This window comes from Elephas maximus, chromosome 3, assembly GCF_024166365.1.
Source record: "Elephas maximus indicus isolate mEleMax1 chromosome 3, mEleMax1 primary haplotype, whole genome shotgun sequence".
Taxonomy (NCBI): domain Eukaryota; kingdom Metazoa; phylum Chordata; class Mammalia; order Proboscidea; family Elephantidae; genus Elephas; species Elephas maximus.
In genome coordinates, this window is record NC_064821.1 from 62,790,124 (window position 1) to 62,812,649 (window position 22,526).

General features: G+C 41.7%; 1 protein-coding gene and 1 long non-coding RNA gene across 7 annotated transcripts in view; one reads left to right on the plus strand and one right to left on the minus strand.

Annotated features, from left to right (window-relative positions):
- LOC126072689 (uncharacterized) overlaps window positions 1-14,448 on the minus strand; it is a 98,352-nt gene extending 83,904 nt beyond the window's left edge. Inside the window, exon 1 of the long non-coding RNA XR_007516555.1 lies at window positions 14,310-14,448. This is a non-coding gene — a long non-coding RNA (uncharacterized LOC126072689). The remainder of the gene's footprint in view (window positions 1-14,309) is intronic.
- Window positions 10,862-22,526, plus strand: part of ZBTB40 (zinc finger and BTB domain containing 40) — a 79,318-nt gene continuing 67,653 nt past the window's right edge. For 4 of the 6 annotated variants that reach the window (XM_049878206.1, XM_049878207.1, XM_049878204.1 and 1 more), the window contains exon 1: window positions 10,863-11,066. The gene's annotated coding sequence lies outside the window, so the exon portion shown is untranslated. The other 2 variants (XM_049878210.1, XM_049878205.1) reach the window with 2 other exon arrangements.

A 22,526-nucleotide genomic window follows, 5' to 3' on the forward strand; every position in this document is an offset into this window, starting at 1 on the left:
AGAAGCAAGGATGGTGAGACTATGTTTCACATTTTTTGGACATGTTATCAGGAGGGACCAGTCTCTGGAAAAGGATGTCATGCTTGGTAAAGCAGAGGGTCAGTGAAAAAGAGGAAGACCCTCAATGAGATGGACTGATACAGTGGCTCCAACAATGGGCTCAAGCATAACAATGATTGTGAGGATGGTGCAGGACGGGGCAGTATTTCGTTCTACTGTACATAGGGTCTCTATGAGTTGGAATCGACTCATCGGCACCTAGCAACAACAACATGCATCATTTTGTGCATGTGAAGGTATAACCCACTGCCATAGAGTCGATCCTGAATCATAGTGACCCTAAAGGACAGAGTAGAACTGTCCCATAGAGTTTCCAAGGAGCACCTGGTGGATTTGAACTGCCGACCTTTTGGTTAGAAGCCATAGCACTTAACCACTATGCCACCAGGGTTTCCACATGAAGGTATCTATAGAATAAATGCCCAGAAATGAAATAACTGCATCAAAGGGAAAAATGCATTTTTAATTTTGATAGGTATTGTTAAATTTGTCTACATAGAGGTTACGATTTACATTCTAAAAAACAATGTATGGGGGTGCTTGTTTACCTTCACATTGCCAAAATTCCAGAATTTTTCCCAATTCTATAGGTGGAAAAAAAGATATTTCGGGTAGTTTTACTTTGCAGTTCTCAAATTATGCACGGATTAAGCATATTTAGGCCATCTTTGTGTCTTTTTTTGTGAACTACCTCTTCGTGTTTTTTGCCCGTTTTTCTATTGATTTTTGGTCTTTTTCTTTTTAACGTCTAGAAGTTCTTTGTAGGGAAATATATGAGTTGCAAATATATTTCCTGGGATCATTTCTCTTTAAACTCTCCCCCTCTTTCTCTCTAACATATGTATATGTATATATACAAAGTTTTCAATGTGTGTATATATATACACATATAAACAAAGTTTAAAATGTATGTATATATATACACTTTTTTTATTAATTTAAATGTGGTTGAGTTGATTGGTCTTTTCTTTTATGGCTTTTGGGTTTTGAGTCAATTAGAAAGGCCTTCTCCACTGCAAGCTTATAAAGAAGTTTGCCCATTTTTTTCCCTAGTACTTTAAAGTCTACAATTTTTTAGATTTAAATTTTTTATTTGTTTTTGGTTTACCCTAGTGTAAGATGTGAGGTATAGATAAAAACTTTTTTTCCCAAGACAATACCCAGCTATTCCCAAGCCCTTAATTATAAAGTTTCTCTTTACCCTCATACCTTCAGCACATAATAGATTTTTATATGTAATTTAGTCTAGTTCTGGACTTTCTATTCTGTTTCAATAGTTTGTCTATTTATGTGCTAATTACTCACTATTTTAATGTTGAGGCTTTAGAATATAGTTTAATATCTGGTAGAGTTGGTTCTCCCAATTCTTTGTTGTTTATTTTTCCGTTTGAACTTTATAATCAACTTTTCTAGTTTCAGGAGAAAAAAAAAAACCTGTTGGTATTTTTGCTGGAAATTAATGTTTTCATGATGTTTAGTCTTCTTGCTGTTCAAGTAATGATGTGTCTTTCCATTTGCTCAAGTTTTCCTTCACCAATTATTCTGAAGTTTATGCATTGGTATTTTATCTTCTGATGCTATTATAAATATGTGTAAATACAGTCTTCTATTATCTCTTCTAACTGGTTTCCGTATATTTGTTTAATACCTTATCTTACCACCTTCTCTCTTTTTTCTCTCTCTCTCTCACACACACATACACAGTAAGTTATCCAGTTGATTTTTTATGGTTTTACATGCATATAATCCTATTACCTCTAATTTCTCTTATCTGCTGTGTTGAGTGATACTTCCAATTTGATTTTAAGGAATAATGGGGATCATGGGCATCTTTGTGTTTTTCCTAACTTTTAGAGGGAATGCACTAGGTTTTCCCCATTAGGCGTGACACGTTGATGCATTGAGTTATTGATTTTCCCCTAAAAGAAAAAAAATTGATAAACTGGATTTCATCAAAATCAAAAACTTCTGCTCTTTGAATGACACTATTAAGAAAATAAAAAGGCAAGCCACAGACTGAAATATTGAAAATACATGTGTCTGACAAAAAACTGTATCCAACATGTATAAAGAATTCTTATAACTCAATAATTAAAAGAAAAACAACCCCGCCAAAAACAATATGCAAGATATTTGAACAGACACTTCCCAAAAGAAAAAATATTAATGGCCTATAAGCCTGTGAAGGAAAAGTCACAACAAAAATGACACGCTACTTCACACCCACTAGAAAGAGTGAAATTAAAATGACTGACAATACCAAGACTTGATGAGAATGTAGAGTGACTAGAACTCTCATATAGTGCTGTTGGGAGTGCAAATGGTTTGGTACAACCACTTTGAAGGAACTTTTAGGCAGTTTATTATAAATAGACTTCTACCATAAGACCCAGCCATCCACTCCTAGCTGTTTACCCAAAAGAAACAAAAACATATGTCCACACAAAGACTTGTATATGAATATTCATAGCAACTTTATTCCTAATACCCTCAAGCTAGAAAACCCAAATCCGCAGGCATATGAATACATAAGTTATGGTATATCCATACCAATGGAACCAACTACTGGTAAATGAAACAACACGGGTGAATTTCAGACACATTATCCTGAGTGAAAGAAGCCAGGCACAAAACACAACGTGTTATATAATTCATGTATATGAAATTCTAGAACAGGCAAAAGTAATCTATAGTGACTGAAAGCAGATCATGTGGTTCTTGGGCAGGAAGGAGGTTGAACTGGGGGTTGAATGGGTGGGATTTGCATTTCTACCCCAGTTATACTGAACCAGAATCTACATTTTACCAAGATCTCCCGTGATTCTTATGTATGATAAATTTTGAGAACCACAGCTCTACTACTGGTTCTCAGACTTGGTCCCCAAGCACCTCCTGGGAACTTGTTAGAAATGCAAATTCTCAGCAGGGGTTCAAACTGGAATGAAGCTCTGCTCACAGTATAAGGTATTGGTAGGGCCAGACACACAGAAGTGCTCCAAACTCTCATTGGCCGGGCAGCCCTGTTGGAACCAGGCAGTCTCCCTCCTCCTCATCTTTTCTCATCCCAGACAGATGAGCAGGTGGCTGATCTTTCTGAGTCATTCAGCAAATTCCAACAGCCTCCTCATCTGAGACTTTCTGGTCTCCACTGGCCAAGATCTGAAAACCAAGCTTCCTTTGGACTGGAGAAAAGGGTAGTGAAATTCTAACACTTCCAGAGCCAATAAAGAGAATGCCAAGGACCAGACACCTACACTAACAAATAAAAAGCGTATGTTGAGTCTCCAGCAAATTTCATTTCTACAAATAACGCCACTGCCTTGGGGAACAGCAGAGACATTTGACTGGGTGGCAGCTGCACAAAGGGTGCTATTTAAAGACCCAGCTTTGCAGCCCAAGGACTCCGCACTTAGGATTTGATTGGAAGGCAGAGAGAAGACAGCAAAACCGGTGAAATGACCAGATTTGGGGAAAAACATCACCGGGTGGTTGGCTGCTGACGTGAACCCTCAATATGTTAAATGAGCTCCTTTCAGTAAAATTTTGTCTATCAATTTCTCTCTGTGTAAACTAAATGTGTTAATTCATAGAAAGTCCTTAGAACAGTGTCCAGCACATAGTGATTATTGGATGGAAACTGTCATTACTGTTATTATCTGTCCATTTACCTACCTATATAAATATCCCCAGAGATGGAGACATATTCGTCTGTAATGATATGTTACCACTAAGTGGTAGAATTTAGAGTGATTCCATTTTTACTTTCTTTGTATTTTTATGTAATCCATGAATTCTTTATAATGAACACAAATATTTTGTAAAAGCCAAGAGTCATTTTTCTGGGAGTGAAATGTGCAGGCTTTGGAGTCAGGCTTTGTAGATATAAACCCAACTCCACTGCTTAGTAGTTGTGGAACTTGAGCAAATTATTTACCCTCTCTGAATCTGTTTCTTTCCATATAAAATGGGGGTAATAGCTGCCTACCTTGTTGGGAAAGAGACCCTAGGTAGTGCAGATGGTTAAGCACTCAACTACTAGCTGAAATGTTCGCAGTTCAAACCTACCCAGAGGCTCCTTAAAAGACAATCTGGTGATCTGCTTGCGAAAACACTACAGAGCAGTTCTACTCTGCATGCATGCGGTCACCATGAGTTGGAACCAATTCGATAGCAACCAACAACGACAACCTTGTTGGGTAGTGTTTTGATCACCTCCTCTTCTTCCTGTTGCCGAGGGAAGGATTCTTGCTCTAGGGCTAAGGGGATGACCAAACACACAACCTCTGACCCTGGACAGATGAGAATGACAGCAATTTATCAATCACATATATTCACAGTCCAAGGGAGTAGGACACCATACGCCACACTGAGCTACGGTGAAGTTGTACTCAGGAACAGAGTGAATAATCAGGGCTTCTGGGAGGCAGGCTTTGTAGTAACAAGAGGGTGAGATGGCCACTGGTTCCTGTGGGAGGGTGTGATCGGCTTGTTTAAATAATTCCATGGGCTGGCAGGGAACTGAAGTTCATTATTTAGGTTAAGCAGGTACTGTGCCTATCCCCATGATAAGGAGAATGGTTTAGCTAGGGAATCTTATCTGTAAGAGCACATGGGGAGGGAAATTGGTAGTTAGGCCATTTAAGGGCTTTTCTTCAAATGGTTTTCCTCAGATGTCAAGGCACGCATAATGGTGAGCCTCAATGGTAGGCCTTATACAACAGGTTATGAGAATTAAAAAAAAAAAACAAAAAGAGAATTACATGAGATAATTTAGGTAAAGGGTCTAGCATGATACCTGACAGAAAGTAAGAGCTAAATGAATGATGACTGCTGTTACTAGCTACCACTTCTTTGTCATTTTGTCATACCGTGGTGGCTTGTGTGTTGCTGTGATGCTAGTAGCTATGCCACCAGTATTTCAAATACCAGCAGGGTCACCCATGGTGGAAAGATTTCAGCTGAGCCTCCAGACTAAGCCAGACTAGGAAGAAGGACCTGGCTATCTACTTCTGAAAAAGCTGGCCAGTGAAAATCAGATGAATAGCAGCAGAACATTGTCTGATAGACAGTGCCAGAAGATGAGTCCCTTAGATTGGAAGGCACTCAAAATACTACTGGGGAAGAGCTATCTCCTCAAAGTAGAGTTGACCTTAATGACATGGATGGAGTAAAGCTTTCAGGACCTTCATTTGCTGATGTGGCATGACTCAAAATGAGAAGAAATAGCTGCAAACACCCACTAATGATCAGAACATGGAACGTACAAAGTATGAATCTAGGAAAATTGGAAGTCCTCAAAAATGAAGCGGAAAGCATAAACATCAATATTCTGGGCACTAGTGAGCTGAAATGGACAGGTACTGGCCATTTTGAATCAGACTACTATGAGTTGGTCTACTATGCTGGGAATGACAAATTGAAGAGGAATGGCATTGCATTCGTTGTCAAAAAGAACATTTTAAGATCTATCCTGTAGTACAATGCTGTCAGTGATAGGATAATATCCATACTCCTACAAGAAAAACTAGTTAATACGACTATTACTCAAATTTACTCAATAACCTCTAATGCCAAAGATGAAAAAATGAATATTTTTACCAACTTCTGCAGTCTGAAATTGAACAAACATGCAATCAAGAGGCACTGATAAGTACTGGTGATTGGAATATGAAAGATGGAAACAAAGAAGAACTAGCTGTAGTTGGAAAATATGGCCTTGGAGACAGAGATGACATCAGAGATCCCACGACAGAATTTTGCAAGACCAGTGACTTATTCATTGCAAATACCTTTTTTCAACAACATAAATGGCAACTATACACGTGGACCTTGCCAGATGGAATACAAAGGAGTCAGTTTGACTACATCTGTGGAAAGAGACATAGAGAAGCTCAACATCATCAGCCAGAACAAGGCCAGGGGCCAACTGCATAACAGATCATCAATTGCTCATATACAAGTTCAAGTTGCATATTAAAACAAGTCCACGAAGGCCAAAATATAACCTTGAGTATACATCACTTGAATTTAGAGACCATCTCAAGAATATATTTGACCCACTGAACACTAATGACTGAAGACCAGACAAGTTGTGGGATGACATCAAGGATATCATACATGAAGAAAGCAAAAAGTCATTGTTATGGATTGAATTATGCCCCCTCAAAAAATGTGTGTCAACTTGGCTAGTCCATGATTACCAGTATTGTGTAATTTTCCACCATTTTGTCATCTGATGTGATTTTCCTATGTATTGTAAATCCTACCTCTACGATGTTAATGAGACAGGATTAGCAGCGGTTACGTTAATGACACAGGACCCAATCTAGAAGATTATGTTGTGTTTTAAGCGAATCTCTTTTTAGATATAAAAGGAAGAGCAAGAAGAGAGACAGGGGTACTTCTACTACTAAGAAAGTAGTGCCAGGAGCAGAGTGTATCTTTGGACCTAAGGTCCCTGTGCTGAGAAGCTCCTGGATCAGTGGAAGATTGATGACAAGGACCTTCCTCTAGAGTCAAGACAGAGAGAAAGACTTCCCCTGAAGCTGACATTCTGAGTTTGGATTTCTAGCCTCCTAGACTCCTTTTTTTCTTTTTTTAAGACTTTTTTTTTTTTTAGACTCCTAGACTGTGACAGATTAAATTTCTCTTTGTTAAAGTGATCCACATGGGGTATTTCTGTTATAATAGCACTAGATAACTAAGACAGCTATTAAAAAGACAGGAAAGAAAGAAAAGGCCAAAATGGATGTCAGAAGACACTCTGAAACTTGCTCTGGAATGTAGAGTAGCTAAAGCTAAAGGAAGAAATGATGACGTAAAAGAGCTGAACAAAAGATTTCAAAAGGTGGCTTGAGAAGACAAAGTATTATAATGAAATGTGCAAAGATCTGGAGTTAGAAAATCAAAAGGGAAGAATATGCTTGGCATTTCTCAAGCTGAAAGAACTGAAGAAAAAATTCATCCTTTCTGTTGCAATATTGAAGGATTCTACGGGCAAGGTATTGAACGACGCAGGAAGTGTCAAAAGAAGATGGAAGGAATACACAGAGTCACTGTACCAAAAAAAATTGGTCGATGTTCAACCATTTCAGGAAGTAGCATATAATCAAGAACCAATGATACTGAAGGAAGAAGTCCAAGCTGCACTGAAGGCATTGGCAAAAAACAAAGCTGAGGAGGTGACAGAAAACCAATTGAGATTTTTCAACAAATGAATGCAATGCTGGCAGCATTCACTTGTCTATGCCAAGAAATTTGGCCAACCAACAGGAAGAGATCCATATTTGTACCCATTCCAAAAAAGGTGATCCAACAGAATGTGGAAATCATTGAACAATATCATTAATATCACACCCAAGTACAGTTTTGCTGAAGATAATTCAAAAATGGTTGCAGCAGTATATCAAAAGGGAACTGCCAAAAATTCAAGCTGGATTCAGAAGAGCATGTGGAACAAGGGGTATCATTGCTAATGTCAGATGAATCTCCGCTGAAAGAAGAGTATACCAGAAAGATGTTTATCTGTGTTTTATTGACTATGCATTCGACTGTGTGGATCATAACAAATTGTGGATAACATTTCTCAGAATGGAATTTCCAGAACACTTCATTGCGCTTATGAGGAACCTGTACACAGACCAAGAGGCAGTTACTCCTACAGAACAAGGGGATACTATGTAGCTTAAAATCAGGAAGGATGTGTCTCAGGGTTGTGTCTTTTCACCATACTTATTCAATCTGTATGCTGGGCAAATAATCCAAGAAACTGGACTATATGAAGAAGAACATGGCATCAGGACTGGAGGAAGACCCATTAACGATCTATGATATGCAGGTGATGCAGCCTGGCTTGCTGAAAGTGAAGAGGATTTGAAGCACTTACCGATGAAGATCAAATACCACAGCTTTCAGTATGGATTATACCTCAACATAAAGAAAACAAAATCCTCACGACTGGGCCAATGAACCACAACATGATAAAAACAGAAAATACTGAAGTTGTCAAGGATTTCATTTTATTTGGATCCACGATCAACACATATGGGAACAGCAGTCAAGAAATCAAATAATGTATTACACTGGGCAAATCTGCTGCAAAAGACCTCTTTAAAGTGTTGAAAAGCAAAGAAGTCACTTTGAGGGCTTAGATGGGCCTGACCCAAGCCATGGTATTTTCAATCGCCTCCTATGCATGCGAAAGTTGGGCAATGAATAAGGAAGACTGAAGAATTGATGCATCTGAATTATGGTACTGGCGAAGAATATTGAATATAATATGGATTTCCAGAAGAACTAAAGAATCTGTCTTGGAAGAAGTACAGCCAGAATGCTCCTTAGAAGAGAGGATGGCGAGACTTCATCACATGTATTTTGGGCATGTCTTCAGGAGAGACCAGTCCCTGGAGAAGGGCATCATGCTTGGTAAAGTAGAGGGTCAGTGAAAAAGAGGAAGACCCTCAAGGACATGGGTTGATACAGCGGCTACGACAATGGGTTCAAACCCCATAGCAATGATTGTAAGAGTGGTGCAGGACTAGGCAGTGTTTTGTTCTATTGTACATAGGGCTGCTATGCGTCAGAACAGATTTAAGGGCGCAAAAAAATAAGAGCAACAACAAGCTGTTATTGGCAGCAGAAGTACTGGTGGTCAAGTTATTTCCTACTGAGGCAGGGGCTCTATTCACCTCGGTGTTCCTGGCATGTAGTAGTTACTCTGGAAACAGTTGATGGTTTATCTGGAGTTTATCTCAGGCATCTGACATGGGGTGGTGTCCTGTGAACATCATCTGGTACAGTAGAAAAAAGGCTGAAAAATCCTCAAGTACCTTCCCCCTCAAGGTCACGGACTGGGTCCTTCCAGTCCTTCTGGTGATTTGGAAGGAGAAGTCTTTTCTCCAAAGGTCTCAAGGCTCTGAGAAGATGAACACTTTAGAGGGTCCCGCAATTCCTCTTATACTCCCATATGATGGCCAGCCAGAAGCCAGAGTTATTTTTCTCCATGACCCTGTGCTGTTCTTCAAGAACTGTTGGCAAGTCCGTCCCAGGGGAATTTCTAATATTGCAAAAACCTCAAGTAGAAGTTTTGATGGTGAAAAATTACGGGGAAACTGCAGTCAGAGACCCGTCAAGCGTGTGTGAGTGTGCTGGGGGATTGCATTCTTTGTTACGTCTAAAACAACCTTTTGGAAGGAGGGATTCCTCCATATATTTTCTCAGTGTTCTACAATAAACATGCATTCTTTAAAAAAGAAATAAAATCCTTGAAAAAAAAATCATGCTCTTTGTAAACATGGCCCCAGGACTGTGGTGGCCACTTGGCCTGTGCTTTCTCCTTTTAGTCCCTATAGGATGCAGCACCTTATTAAAAGGAACAGCAGGACAGATGTGCCTGCAAACTTATCCCTGTTGTTTGAGACTGAATAAGCCCCAAGCCATTCACATTCATATATATATACAGTACACTGGCAATAATACTGTTGTTGTATTTTAAAATCCATTAATGCAATAAATATTTCTTGAGTGCCTATGTGCCAAGCACCATTTCAGGCTTCTTTTTAAAAAATTATTATCATTTACTTATTTATTGCTAAATCTGGCAACCCTACACTGGGGGTCCCACCAAAAAAGAACGCGGGGGCGGTGTATACAAATTATTCGGAGACACAGCAGCTATGGTGTGGCTCTAGTGACTACAAAAGTGACTGAGTATCAGCTACCGTAAATCTGACTCTGAATGTGACAGTGATGTGTGAGTTTAATAGTGAAAGAAACTAATTGGGCAGTGACAGGCACAGCTGTATACCCTGTAGGGGCCTGCTAAATATTGGTTTGACAATGTGGCAGTGAAAGTCGCTGGGTGACAGTGACAGTGAAAACAACCGAAATGGTGACAGCTGGGCACACAGTCGGAGTGCTGTATTGTACAGACCTGTTTGAAGTTCATGGTCATTGACAGGGGTCGAAAATCACACAATGACAGTAAAAATGATTTACCGGATGACAGCAACAATGCGAGTGACAGTTCTGCCCCGTAGATTGAATGTGTAATTAAAAACTGTGATTGAGTAGCAGTCTGACATGACAGCTCTCAGAACTACTGAATGTTGACATTATGGATCTAACAGCTGTAACCACACAGGAAGCTCGACATTGTACTGAGATGACAATTTGGGTGGCATGACTGGCAGTGATAGACTGACAGTGTGAGGTTTCATGGGCCAGCACCGATGTGACTTAACTTGTCTAATACTGTCTGGATCTGACTTAATCCGTTTGGCTGTATGAAAGTGGCAAGGTGAGCTCCAACGTGGATGACGAAGTGAGTGAGAAGGAAACAGAGAGGCCAAAGAAAACTATGAATACGCTCCTCTCAAACCCGTAAATCCTAAATTCGGGATGACGGAGAGGCGGGATCAAAATGTTTTCAAGACACCTTGATTGGTGGACACTAGATCTGTCAGCCTATCACGTTCGACTGGCTCTGGATCTCTCCACCAATGAGAATGAGTCTGGGTACACGGCTCAGGTCACATCCTCGCTTTGCACGTGAAAACGTTGTTTTGGAAAAGTAAAAAGGAGCCATTTGTGTCTACTTTTTTGTCGTCCTTTGAAACAGGATCCTAAGACTACAGCTGCCCCAGCGGGGTCGGTGGAACTCCAGCAAAACTTTCCCAAGGGGGGGAGGGGCCGAGAGTCAGAAGTCAGAAAAGCCTAGCAACCGGCGGCCCCTCGGCTCCAGTGTCCTAGCATTGGCGGAGAGCGAGCGCGTGATGCGGTCCCGCCCCTCGCGGGTCCCGCCCCCGCCACGTGACTGTGGCGCCGGTGAAGGCTCCACCACCCCCTCCGCGCTTAGACCCCTTCCGCGCCGGCCTCAAAATGGCCGCCTCCTGGCGTCGGTGGCGCTGTTGAATGAAGAAAGCTTTATTGTTCCCCTCGGGCAGGAGTGTTCGTGTCTTCTATGGCGCTGTCAATAAAGAACGGCAGTTTGAATCGGTGCTGAACAGGTAACCATAGAAACGGGGCTGGGGCTCAGCGTGGAGACCCCCTCTGCAGCTGAGGCCCGAGATTAACCCATTAACCCGTTGCCGTAGAGTCCATACCGACTCATAGCGACCCTATAGGACAAAGTAGAACTGCTTTGTTGGGTTAGGCCGTATCTTTGGGGGAGGAGACTGCCACATATTTCTCCCGCTGAGCGGCTAGTGGGTTCGAACCGCCGACCTAAAGGTTAGCAGCCCCTCGCTTAACCACTGCACCACCAGGGCTTCTCCCTGAGGCCTGAGAGGACCCCTAAATGAGGTTCGTACAGAGACCCCCCTGGCGTGGCCACTCTGCGCGGACTCGCTCAACTCCCAGCCGCTTCTTTCTGTCCCAGGACATAGATTTCTCCGGGGGCGGCCCACACCCTGAACCCTGGCCCCGCTGCGCTGAGGCTGCTCCCCTCTTGGGGCCTGCCCTCGCCCACACCGCCCTCCCCTTCCCCCACGGGCTCGATGGAGGCCTCGTCTCGCTGCTCCTGCTGCTCGCAGTTTGACTCCTCCGGAGTCCAGATCAGGCGTCGGCAAACTACGGCTGGGACGCGTTTCCCACCCTTCCACCCCATTTTTGTGTCCTGGGAGCTAAAACTGGTTTTTACATTTTAAAATATATATATGGTTGAAAAATTGTGATTGAGTGAGTGAAAAACAAAACAGCAATAATATTACATAGAATTTGTGAGAGTACAGCGAATTTCAGTGTGCACAAATGAAGTTTTATTGGAATGCGGCCATGCTCTTTCATTGTCTATGGCTGCTGGCATGCTCCAAGGACAGAGTTGAATAGTTTCGACAGACCTCGGTTGCCTTTGATTGCATGACCCGCAGAGCCGAAAATATTTGGCCCTTTACAGAATAAAGTATGCTGTCCCGGCGCTAGACGCAAGTAGACTGGGTGGGTCCTTGCTCTTTCAGCGATTCCTCCCGTTCAAAGGAATCGGAAACTTGAGTTACAACTGCACCGTGCGCCTAGAGCTTTTTAGTTGACAAAACATTTTTTTTCCATTGCCCCTTCTGGTCTTATTGACTTATTCCAAGTAGGAGTTGCTTCCCCTGCTTTGAACGGCAAAATACCTTCCTCCCAGCCTCTACTATAAGCCAGGTGCTTTATGTTTATATATTGTCATTATGCTAACAAAGCTTTCAAGTTGATGTTTCCGTTTTATATAAGAGGAGGAGGCGCAGAATTTGAGAGGTTAAGGTATTTAGGGGTGTGCTGGGTTATAACCAGCAGTGGTTGGATGCCAAAAATGGTTAAGATTGGCAGTTCATACCTACCCAGAGGCACTTCTGGAGTAGGGCCTGGTGGTCTGCTTCTGAAAGGTAACAGCTCTGAAAATCCTGATGGAGCACTTCTACCATACACACATGGGGTCATGAATGGAATGGTCTGGATGGCAACTAATAACAGGTTACATAACCAGTAGACAGCTACTGAGGAGTCAGTTCTGACTTATGGCGACCCCCGGTGTGTGAGAGTAGAACTGTGCTCTGTAGGGTTTTCTATGCCTTTTCTTGTGGGTGGGTTTGATCACTTTTCTGTCCCTTTCCACAACTCAGGACTTCTGTACTAGATTACCTTGTTGTTAGTTGCAAAGTGAGTTGGGCAAATTGAGCCCCCTGCTTGGTGACGATTGAAACCCTGGTGGCATAGTGGTTAAGTGCTACAGCTGCTAACCAAAGGGTCGTCAGTTCGAATACGCCAGGCACTCCTTGGAAACTCTATGGGGTGATTCTACTCTGTCCTATAGAGTCACTATGAGTTGGAATCGGCTCGACAGCACTGGGTATGGTTTTTGTTTTTTGCCTGGTGGCATAGTGGTTAAAGAGCTGTGGCTGCTAACCAAAAGGTTGGCAGTTCGAATCCACCAGGTGCTTCTTGGAAATTCTGTCCTGAAGGGTCACTATGAGTCAGAATCAACTCGATGGCAACAGGTTTTTTTTCTGGCCTGGTGGCCCAGGTCATACTGCTTCTGACTTGGTTCTTGTAAGCCTTCTCGCCTCAATTCTTCTTTCCTCAGTCTGGGATCGTTGGTTCTTCACTGGCATTATATCCAAATCTTTGTGCAGTTTATGGAGATTTTATTACAACCCCAAAGTGAAATTTTTCTCTACTTGGCTAAATCATCAAACTTTTGCTACCCCTTCTCCCCTCTTTCTAATTTAGATGCCTTTCCTCTAAGGCACTATTTATCACTAGTTTAACTGCAGAATGGTTCCATGCTTGCATGCATTCGTTCACTGATCACTTGATGTTTGTTGACCACCTGCCATGTACCCGGGACAGTTCAAATCCCTGGAAATAATGGTGCTGAACAAAACCAACGTGATCTCTGCTCTTCCATGGAATTTAAATTCTAGAGGGGGCATGGACAGATGGTGTACAGTTAAACAAATAAAGATAATTTCAAATACAGCTGTTACAGCATCATCATAATAAAATTAGTAGTTAATATTTATTCCCATGTGCCAGGTGCTTCATTTACGTGGATTATCATTTAATCTTCACTCCAACATTATGACATACGTAGTATTAATACTCCTATTCTACAGATGAGGAATCTGAGATTTATAGACGAGAGATGTCCAAGGTTACATTGTTGATGCATAAGGGAGCTGGGATCTGACTCTAAACTGATTGCACTCACCCACTCACCACCCAGTATTGTTCCGTCTTATTTATTGTCTTCCCTATTAGTTTGGGAGTGGCAGGGAACACATGCTTTGCTCTTTTTGCATCCTCAGCTGCTAGCCAGTGCCCACAACCTGCTGTTTCTAGCTAGCTAAATATTAAATAAAGAAATCCAGGTCATTCACTGAGCAAATATTTAAATGCGTGCTATGTACCAGGTACTGCTGTACTGCCAAAAAAAAAAAAAAAACCATTGCCATTGAGGCGACTCAATTCCGACTCATAGCAACCCCATAGAGAGAGTTGAACTGTCCCATAGGTTTCCAAGGAGTGGCTGGTGGATTCGAACTTCTGACCTTTTAGTTAGCAGTCCTAGTCCTTAACCACTGTGCCACTGCTATGCCAAGCCCTAGGGATATCAAGGTGAGCAAGATGGACCTAGCCCTGCTTTCTGGAAGCTAAAACCTAGAGGCAAAAATAGTAAAGAAATTAATACAATTAAACCAAATTGTGTCAGCTGCACAAAGGAAATAGAACAGTGCTGAGATAGGGACTGACCTGGGAGACCAACTTTTTACCTGGTTGATCGGGAAACCTCTCTTGAGCAGGATAGTTTAAGCTGAGACTTGTTGAGCGATGAGCCAGTTCAGCAGGAAGGGAAAAGGGACGCAAGTGAGGAGGAAGAACTTCAGCAGGTTCGGTGACCTTGGGGCGGGCAAGAACTTGGAGGTGGAGAACTGAAAGAGGCCAGTGATTGTGGCGTGGCTCAGGGCTTCACCAGGCTCCGAGTCCTGGGCCCTGCACCCAGCGTCACTGCTGCTGGGGCTGCCTGCCCTCAAGCAAGTTACAGATTAGTTGTCTGATCTGTAAAATGTGATAATGCTACCTTCTCAAAGGGCTGTGGTGTGGATTAAATAAGAGAAAATGTAATAATAGGTTCAGTGTTTCTTGTTGTTAAACAGATTGCTGAGTTCCAATTAAGGAAAGCTAAAAAAATTTGCCCCCAAATGAAAATTTATTTAAAGTGCTGAATAATAAAAATCCAGACGTGTTACTTCAACAGACAAAATTAAGGGGTGAAGGTGCTTTTTCTTTCCTTGAGGGAAGGGGAACACATCTTTTTTTTTTTTTTAATGTTTCTGTTTAGAGAGGACCTCTCCAAATAGGATTTTTTTGTTTATTTGTGTTTTAACCAATTAAACAACCATCTCTGCAGAGCAGTTTTCAGCATTTTAGGGTTTTAAGCTTGTATTCCTCCATGGCGGCGGTGGGCATTTTCGCCAGGCATTCTGAAAATGATAGGCTGCTTCTAGTTGGTGGCCTTTTAAAAATTTGTTTGCAAATGACTTCAGGTTCCCTTCTGAAAGTTTTCAAAACAGTGTTGTATACTTCAAGGCAGAGTGTTGAATGCTTTCAAGCAAATAGCAAACTTTGGAGTAGGTAAAATAGGATGATGTTTGGGCTCATGAGCATGAAAAATTACAGTGGCAGGAATAAATCAAGGAACCTATGTAAGACCAGCAGTGTCAAGTTTTGCTTTAAATGGTTTCCAGTAACCATATCGCACATGTCATCAGAAGTTGTAATGCAACCCAGTAAATGAAGCGAGGAACTGGACAGAGAGTGGCATGTTAATGCAATGCTAAACAACAAGCCCTGAATTAAATTGCTATTTTGGGTTTGGGTGGGACCTTCGTATTTAAAGTTCTGCAGTTTTACTCTGTGATTTAGGTCTGTTGGGTTCCAGTAAAGAGTAGGTTTGAAGGATAATATAAAACTACACGAAGAACCATGGCATACCAATTTGTTTTTCAATCTATTTTATTTCAGTTCAAAGCGTCACTGCAGACAGGCAGCCCAGGAAAACAAGCCACACTTTGGCAACACTCACCTGCTTTTAGAGATTGAGGAAGACTGAGCATAACCAAAGTGTGGCTTGTTTTCTTGGACTGTCTGTCTGCAATAATGCTTTGAACCGAAATAAAATAGATTGAAAAACAAATTGGTATGCCCTGTTGCCTCATACTCTGTATTTACATTACCTTTCTGGAGTCCTGCCTGTACCAGCACCCTGGGGGAAGCAGTGACCCCTCAGCCTCTTTCAACTCTTCAGGAGAGTGAGCGCTTTGATTTTCACAAGAAAATTGAATCAGGATATGTGGTTTTGTATCTCCAATAGCCTGCCTTCTAAAGCCATCATCTCGATAATGTGGAGGAAGCAAACTAGTAACCACATAGAGGAAAGAATTAAATATTAAGGGCATTTAAATTCAGAGATGAGATTGCCAGTTTCTTTAAGGCATGCGAAGGGTGTGGTATTTCATTTGCAGAGAGCGTGCAGTTTTGAGACTCCAGGAGCCCCCAGACAGAAGGGTAGAGAAAAAGCTAGCTTTCCTTATATTTCCCTAGTGTTACTTAACACCAAACCCTCAAAATCATGACACCAAGGACTTCATTTCCTTCGATAAACTGAATACAGTTTAGCTGATCCACGTTGGGCAGAGATTGTTAATCTGGGGGAAACGGTTGGGTTGCTAGGGATCCAAGAACCTTTTGATGTTGCCTGCAAAATTGTGTGAATGTCGTTTTTCTGGGGAGAGAGCCCATTACTTTAATCAGATTGCAGAGATATCTTTGACCCCTGAAAACGTATAGAGCCAACAACAAAATGTCACATATGCCCCCATGAACTGCAGTCCTGAAGAGAGTTACCTAAAACCAGTTACTTTCCACTGGTCTAGGACCTTGACCTCAGAGTTTTGGAAGTGTCTTTTTTTTTTTTTGCCTGAAGTGGTCAGGCATAGTTGAATGTGTAAAATATAGATAAGTATCTACCCGATGAAGTGCTTCAGAAATACCCTGGAGATTGTTGTTTATCATGATTTTGTTGAATGTTTTACTTGAGACTGGTGAACTGTGGATGTATTGTCTAGGCTGTCTTGTTAGCAGACATCTTATTTGTTCTTCTGACAGGTGAAGAGCAGCAGAAGCCCAACACTTTGGCTCCAGGTACCAACTTCTTGCAGACGGAGTCAGTACTTCAGATTCAGGAAAAACAAACGCCTTGTCTTGAGTCAGTTCTGACTCATAGTGACCCCATAGGACAGAGTAGGACTGCCTCATAGGGTTTCCAAGGAGTGGCTGGTGGATTTAAGTTGCTGACCTTTTGCTTAACAGCTGAGCTCTTAACTGCTGTACCACCTCTGGAAAGTGGGGTTAAAGGGAAAGAGTTGGGGGAGAGGGAGTTAGACTGAAGGAGGCAGGCACAGAGGAGTGAAGAATAGGCTGCTTCCCCCCCTTGTCCGGAAGGTCCTCTGTATCTGTGAAAGTAAAGAGCTTCCATCTTGAGACTGCACTTATCTCTGAACTTACCTAATGCTTTGGTGGTGGTGTTAGCAACCCAGACTCATGGTGACCCCATGCACAATGGAACCAAACACTGTCCTGTCCTGTGCCATCCCCATGATTGGTTGTGGATCGGACCATTGTGATCATAGGATTTTCATTGGTCAGTTTTCGGAAGTAGATCACCAGGCTTTTCTTCCTAGCCTGTCTTAGTTTGGAAGCCCACTGAAACCTGTTCAACATCGTAGCAACATGCAGGCCTCCACTGACAGAAGGATGGTATCAGTGCATGAAGTGCGCTGAGCAGGAATCAAACCCGTGTCTCACACATGGGAGGAGATGATTCCACCATTGATAATTCTACCACCAGTGTCCTTTATCTGATGCTGTTGTTGTGTTGTTGTGTCATCTAGTTGATTCTGACTCATAGCAACCCTATAGCACAGAGTGGAACTGTCCCAAAGGGCTTCCTAGGCTGTAATCTATGGGAGCTGATTGCCAGGTCTTTCTCTTGCAGAGCAGCTGGTGAATCTGAACTGCTCACCTTTTAGTTAGCAGCCACTAGGACCCTCTGAAAAAGTGAATTCATAGATGTAATTTCTGGTTTTAGTACTACCTGAAGGGAAATAAAAGGAGGGAAATACCCTTTAAATCTTAGAATGTTTTGCAAAAATGGGACCTCAGTAGAAAACAGCTATAGGCCAGATGTTTGTTTGGCCCACATAGCGTTTAAAAACATTTTTTAAATTAGTTGTTTATATTTAAATATTAGAGATTTTAAGTAAAAATCCAGATTTCCAGGATCCCTTGAAAATGTGGAGGTCCTGCTAACCACATTGGGGCAGGGCCAGGTAAGCTGCTATCCTTTTTGGTTCTGACAGGAGGTCTCTAGTTTTCTATAGTCCCCAAGTGTCACTCATGTACGTTATCTGTCCGAACCCTGGAGTGACCTCTGCTATAGGCCTTAGGGTCTGGTTCTGGGACAGGACCAAACAACAGAGGATGCTTTATGAAGGGGAGGATCCAAGACAGATAGCAGAGATTAGACAGAAAGGATTACACGTGTAAATAATAGGCTCCAAATACTGGTTATTTGAATGTGTGTGTTAAAAAAAATAAAAAAGTGAACAGTATGTGATTCTATTTCTGACTTTGAGAAAATATTGTAAATAGTAATGTAACCCACTAGTTTTGTCTGTTTCTTGGCTTTCTAGAACTCCGACTTAACTTTGGCTCTTCATTATTGACTCCTGTAGCTCCTTGTTCCCACTAGCTTTGGAAGATGGTGTCAGGGGCTTTGGCAGCAGCGAACCTGCCATCTTGCTTCCATCTGGTACTTCTTCTAGTCTCAGTGGATGGCCCCACAGAGTTGCCAAAGGCAGAAACCTGGGAGTTGTTCCATATTTTTTCCCTTCTTTCAGCCACCCTCTTACCCCCAAATGGCACACATCATTAGGCTCCAAGCTTTCTCCAAGTTAGACTCCAAGTTTTTTCTCCTCCGTTGGTTAACGCTGCTATAATCTCTTGTCCTGGACGACTGCAATAGCCTCCTAGCTGCTTAGCTGGCCCCCACTTTATTCCTCTCCAATCCATTTGCTATGCTGTAGCCAGTGATCTTTATAAAGTGCAGACCTGAACGTGTCACCCCCTTGCTTAAAACCCTTCCATGGCTGTCCTGCGCCAGGATAGTGCAGTTCTTGGCTTGGCATGTACTACCCTCAAGCTCTGGCTATGCCTGTCTCTCAAGCCTCATCTCCTAGTGCTCCCTGCACTCCCCTCTACCCTCTGTTTGGGCACCAGTCACACATGCTGTATGGGCCATAGAGCTGCCATCCTTCCTGGGACCAGTGGGCCACGCTGTCGAGCTTCAGTGTTGCTCAGGCTTTGTCTGAGCATCCTCATAACAAAGGATGCTGCCAGAGTTGTGGATTTTTGCCCATGTGATAGGTGAGAAATAATACTTCAGTGTGGTTTTAATTTATTTTCTCTTTTTATACGATAAAGGATATCTGCCCATTGTCTGTGGTATAAGCTGCAAAAATTTTTGTTTCAGTTTGTCATATGCTTGACTTCGCATATTTTGTTTTATTACTATACAAAAGTTTTAAATCTTTATATAATCATGTTTATCAATCTTACCCTGTATTGCTTTGGATTTTGAGTCATAATTAGGAAGTTTGCCCCACTTTCAATGAATGAAAAATTCATCCGTGTTTTCCTCTGTGTATGGTTTCACTTTTTTTTTTTTTTACATTTAAGACTCTGATCCTGTTGGGACTTATCCTGGCATTTGGTTTGAAGAAGAATCCAATTTTATCTCTTTCCAAATGACCAGCTAGGTGTCCCAACAAGATTTATTAAAAGCTTATCTTTTCTCCACTGATTTGAGATGCTGTCTTTATTGAATACTAAACTTGTATATATACTTGGGTCTCTTACTGTTTGGTTCCATTGGTTTGATTGTTAGTTCATATGCCATTGCAAGACCATCTTAATGTTAGAGGCTTAACATCTGGAAGGACCAGTTCTTTCATATTGCTCTTTCTTGGAGTTTTCCTGGCTGTTTTTGCTTATTTATTCTGCTTATGAAATTTATAATCACTTTGTCTAGTTTCAGCAGGAAATAACTCGCTGGTGTTTTTATTGGGATTATGTTAAATTTATAAATTAGGGAGAGCTGACATCTTTATGATGTTGAATCTTCCTATCCAAGATTTGTCTTTTCATTTGCCGAAGGCTACTTCTGTAATTTTTTTTTCAGAAGTGTTTTATGGTTTTCCTTATATAAATTTTATATGTTCTATATGTTCTTCTTAGGTTTTAGACCTTCATTCTTAACTTCCTGAAAAAATAATTCCTTTTATAATCTCTCTAGATCTCAGAGTTGTACATACTCACATACTCAAAACTTTTTGCATTACTTCAGATGGTTCATTGACCCCTACTGCCCCACCCCAAGCCCATCACATTATATTGTCCCCTTAAGAAACTCATCTGTTGTTTGTCTGTGTTTCTGCTCATATTCACTACCTAGCACTGTGTCCTGCATGCAGTAGACAGCCAGTACATATTTGTTGAATGGATGAACCAGGCATTAAGGGAAAAAGGAAAGTGGGTAAAAGAGTGAGAGGCAGCACTAGACCTGTGTTTAGGAAAGTTGTCCTTGTCGTACAGATGCTCAGATATCCCTAAGACTGTAGGCACTAATGCATTTGTTTATAGTATCTTGCCCTCCTCATTACCCCCATCCCAGAACTTTAAAAAAATACCATGTTGATAATAAACCGAAAAAAGAAAAACCAAACCATTGCAATTGAGTTGATTCCAATTCATAGTGACCCTATAGGACAGAGTAGAACCGCCCCAAAGCGTTTCCAAGGAGCAGCTGGTGGATTCAAACTGCCCACCTTTTGGCTACCAGCCAAGCTCTTAATCACTGTGCCGCCAGGGCTCCTTGATAATAATAGTTGCCACTTACAGAACACCTACAAAGTGCCAGGCACTGTACTAGGTGTTTTACATAATTACTTCATGTAATCCTCACAGCAGCTAAGCCATAAGTACTGTAACCCTCATAAAAAAATTATTTTGGAAATTTTTAAACATTTAAAATGTAATGAGAGTAACATTATGAACACCCGTGCACATGTTCACTCCATTTTACGCTTGAAGAAACAGGCTTTGGAAGGTTAAGTAACTGAAGGTTTAAAGCTAAAGGCAAGTTTAGAACCCAACTCTTTATAGCTCCGTATTAAGGTTGTTTTTCAAACTTTCAGCTATCACTGGCCAGGGAAAAGTAGAATGCAAGGGAGGAGATGGTAGAGAGCCACTCTTCTAAACTCCAATAGGCAGTATTTTTTTTTTCTTCCAGATTTTATTTATTTTGTTACTGACAATATACACAGCAAAACATACACCAATTCAGCAGTTTCTACGTGTACAATTTAGTGATGCTGATTACATTGTTCGAGTTGTGCAACCATTCTCACCCTCCTTTCTGAGTTGTTCCTCCCCCTTTAACATAAACTGGCTGTCCCCTAAGGTACCTGTCTAATCTTTCGAATTGCTGCTGTAAATTTGATCCCGTATAACCAAACCCAAGCCCACTGCTGTCAAGTCTATTCTGAATCATAACTGCCCTATAGGACAGAGTAGAACTACCCCACAGAGCTTCCAGAGTTGTAAATCTTTAAGGAAGCAAACTGCCATATCTTTTTCCCACGGAGTGACTGGTAAGTTCAAGCCACTGACCTTTTGGTTAGCAGCCAAGCACTTTAACCTCTGTACCACTAGGGCTCCCTGATCACATATAGATAGTTCTTTTTTTTATTATTATTGTACTTTGGATGAAGGTTTACAGAACAAACTAGCTACTCATTAAACAGTTGGTACACATATGGTTTTATGACATTGGTTAACAACCCCACGACGTGTCAACACTGTCCCTTCTCAACCTTGGGTTCTCTATTACCAGCTTTCCTGTCCCCTCCTACCTTCTTTCCTTGCTCCTGGGCTGGTGTGCCTCTTTAGTTTCATTTTGTTTTATGGGCCTGTCTAATCTTTGGGAAAAGGGCTAACCTCTGGAATGACTTCATTCTGAGCTAAAAGGGTGTCCAGGGCCATACTCTCGGGGTTTCTCCATTCTGTCAGGCCAGTAAGTCTGGTCTTTTTTTGTGAGTTAGAATTTTTTCTACATTTTTCTCCAGCTTTGTCCAGGACCCTCTGTTATGATCCCTGTCAGAGCAATCGGTGGTCACTGCGCACCATCTAGCTGTCCTGGACACAGTCTGTTGGAGGCCATGGTAGATGTGGTCCATTAGTCCATTGGACTAATCTTTCCCTTGTATGTTTAGTTTTCTTCATTTTTCCTTGCTTCTGAAGGGGTGAGGGCAGTGGAGTATCTTAGATGGCTTCTCACAGGCTTTTAAAACTCCAGATACTACTCACCAAAATAGACTGCAGAACATTTTCTCTGTAAACTATGTTACACTGACTGAGCTAGATGTTCCCCGAGACCATGGCCCCCACAGCCCTCACCCTAGTAATTCGGTCCCTCAGGAAGTTTGGATGTATCTATGGAGCGTCCATGACCTTGCTCTGGGCAAGTGCTGGTTTTGCCAGTATTATGTACTGTCTTGCCGTTCACCAAAGTTACCACTTATCTCCCACAGAGGTAGTTCTTAAAAGAGCATAATGCTAAAGGCAGACCTTTTTTCACTAGTTAAATAAGTTATTGTTTGGCTTTAAGATGACTTTAGGGGATATTTTTGGTTTAAGGTTTAAAGATTATCTTAGGGCAGTAGTTGCAGGGGTTCATCCACCCTACATGGCTCCAGAAAGTCTAGAGTCCATGAGAATTTGAAATTCTGTTCTGCATTTTCTCCCTTTTGATCAGAATTCTTGTATGGGATCATTGACCAAAATGCTCAGTAGTGGTAGCCAGGCACCAT